The 2,834-nt window shown below is 41.5% G+C and overlaps 1 long non-coding RNA gene across 1 annotated transcript in view; it reads left to right on the top strand.

The window, feature by feature from the left end:
* The window catches only part of LOC106725615, a 4,689-nt gene extending 1,922 nt beyond the window's left edge, over window positions 1-2,767 (top strand). Inside the window, exon 2 of the long non-coding RNA XR_001361542.1 lies at window positions 2,210-2,767. This is a non-coding gene — a long non-coding RNA (uncharacterized LOC106725615). The remainder of the gene's footprint in view (window positions 1-2,209) is intronic.
* The last annotated feature ends 67 nt before the right edge of the window (window positions 2,768-2,834 follow it).

Raw genomic sequence — 2,834 nt, forward strand, 5'->3', positions numbered from 1 at the left:
GCCTGCCCTCTGCCACCCAGGAGCAGGCCTAAGCCAGCAGGTCATTATCTCCCGAGGGGTCCCAGACTGCGAGACGGCACAGGCCGGGCTGAGGGACCCCTTCTTCCCCCCTGAGTGCACAAATTTTTGTGCACCGGGCCTCTAGTATATGTATATGTAACTAAATAAATTCCAAACTATTTGTATAGAAATGCATACGATAAATGCAGAGTAGCTTTACAGTTATGAATATGCAAAACACTTTATTCTTGTAGTATTAATTATTGTATTATTTGTTTGTATTACAATTGTAAACCTACTTTGCCCACCCCATATACTTATGTTTACTAGTATATATAAAAAGCTAAGCGGTTGGTAGGTATGATGTGCACTGACCACCAGGGGGCAGATGCTCAATGCAGGAGCTGCTGAGTGACAGCAACTTTGCAGAGTGCCCTCTTGCACTCCGGGAACCCTCGGGCGATGTCGGACTGCCAGTTTTGGCCCTATCCCCGCAGGCCAGGCTGAGGGACCCCACCTGCTGGAGGGACCCTGCTCACTCCACAGATTCCCTTTGAGCCCTGGTGCCATCCAGGTGTGGCCGGTCAGGGAGGGACCGCGGGAGGTTGGCTCCAGGGTGTGTCCAGCCCATCTTGCCCAGTCCCGCCCTGCCAGCCACTTTCTAATTAACTTCCTTTCAATATGCACGAATCCATGCACCGGGCCACTAGTACAAAATAAAAAGTCTGAAAGACATAGTGTTTACAAGTGAGGAGGGAAATAGCCTTGGGAAAATGGTGACTTTTTAATCTTTCTGATTTTTGTCTTTAAACAATAAGGATATAATCATACATCATGTTTATAAATATTTTAAAAGGATCTGGAAAATATAGGATAAGGAATGAAATAAAAAACACCTAGAATCCCACCACCAGAGACTAGCACTGCTAACAGTTCCTGTGGATTTCCTCCCAGACCACATTTCTTTGCAGCCAGGTGGGTGCTGGCACTGATCCTTGAGTAGGAGAAACAGCAGTGGAGCCAGTTTTGGTGAAGGTGGTGCATCTCTCTGGGGGCATGTGGAAATGGTATTGCCTGTGGGACAGTGAGATGGTGATAGCCAGTCAGGAAAGGGACACGTGGGCATGGAGCTCAGGGGAGCTGATGATCAACTCACAGTATTAATGCTTTCTCTTTCAAGTGATGAATTTGAATATTCGTGTGTCTGACACAAATAAAAATGTAATTCCTTGTGGCAGCAGATCTTGCTGCCCTGCTGTTCCCTATCCCTATCCCAGATGTAGCATTTTCTAGTTTTGTCCCTCTTGGGAAAAACGTTTAAATGAAGAAAAGCCTGTTTTTTCATCTACAAAATGAAGATCATGTTACTGTCCTTGCACACTGCTACAAAAATTAAATGAGTCTGAGTAAACCCCTAGCACTGTCCTGAATGCTTACTTGGCTCTCAGAATTTGTTTTAGTTTTCCGACTGTTACCTGAATATCACAGCTAATTTATTTATTTTTGATTAGCAATAAAAGAGAAAAGGATGTATTGGCTTGGGAAATCCTTATGTGAAATTAACACAGAAATTTAGTTTTTTTTTCCAAATTCATTTTAACCTATTTTTGATCTTTCATAACTTGTTTTGTAGATTACCTTACAGCTACTCATTACTCTATAAAGTTTTCCTAGGACTTTGGTCAAAATCACGACTTGGTAATCAAAAGGAAATAAATAAAAAATGTCTCACCTCACAGAACCAATTATAGTTATTCCCAATAACTTTTTCCTTTGGCGTTGGCGACCCTCAACTGAGGAGGATATTAATAACCTGCTCATGTTGGAGCTCCAAGCTCAGCCCCGACAAAGAGTTACAGAACTCACAGAACTCCCCTCAACTGGGATTTGAATTGCTCGTCAGCACTGAGGTCACTGTCACTGTTAAATGACAGATGTTTTCCTGAAAATCCCCTGCATCTCTTCCTGTGATAGAAAGTTCAGCGCTGGCAACAGCAGGGTGGTGTTCTTTAATAACTGTTAACTTTATTCTTTAGAGAGTTTGTGAAGATGTCCTATTGTTCCGGGAGGACTCCCTCGACACCCACGCCTGCATTATCCTTTTGCATAATGCCTACAATTTAGAGCCACCAGGCTCCCTGTTGCATAGCTCCTGTATGCTTGGTTCAGTATAACCAAAACACTCATAAATCTCCCTTTCTTCCAGTAGCTTTCTGCAGCAGCTGGGGTATGACAGCCTTGTCCCTGATCTGTAATTCCAGACAACTCCAGGGTGAACTGGCAGACCAATCCAAAGCTACTACGTCAGATAAAGTGATGCTGTTTGCACAACTCAGTGTCCTCAAGAGATATTCATGTAATACCCCCGATTTGTATTCTGCATGAAACTCCTTTTACAAGACATAAACTTCCCATAGGGAGCAAACGTAGCCAGCTAAAAGATGCTGAACATATGACTGTGTAATGTAATTTTAAACTCAGAAGGAATTGGCTAGGCCTTTTCCATCTTAGAAGCCGAAAGCTATAAAAGAACCCACGATTTCTTTTTTAAGTATAACATTCTTAATTTTGGGATTCTAATCGAGCCATGTTCTAATTCTAATCAAGCAATGCTAGTCATATGACAGATTAATATAAATATTTGAATTGTATATATCATGAGATTTGAGTACTCAGATTTATCACAAAAAACTAATTGATTTATTATTTGTACCTAATTGACTTACATTTGAAGCAGCTAATTAAATGATTTCTGTTGTCACATTAATTGCACTAGAGAAACTTTGACTAAATGATGTATTTGTGTTTTATTTGCATGGTACTTGCTAATTCTC

This window comes from Myotis brandtii, unplaced genomic scaffold, assembly GCF_000412655.1.
Source record: "Myotis brandtii unplaced genomic scaffold, ASM41265v1 scaffold177, whole genome shotgun sequence".
NCBI classification, from domain to species: Eukaryota; Metazoa; Chordata; class Mammalia; order Chiroptera; family Vespertilionidae; genus Myotis; species Myotis brandtii.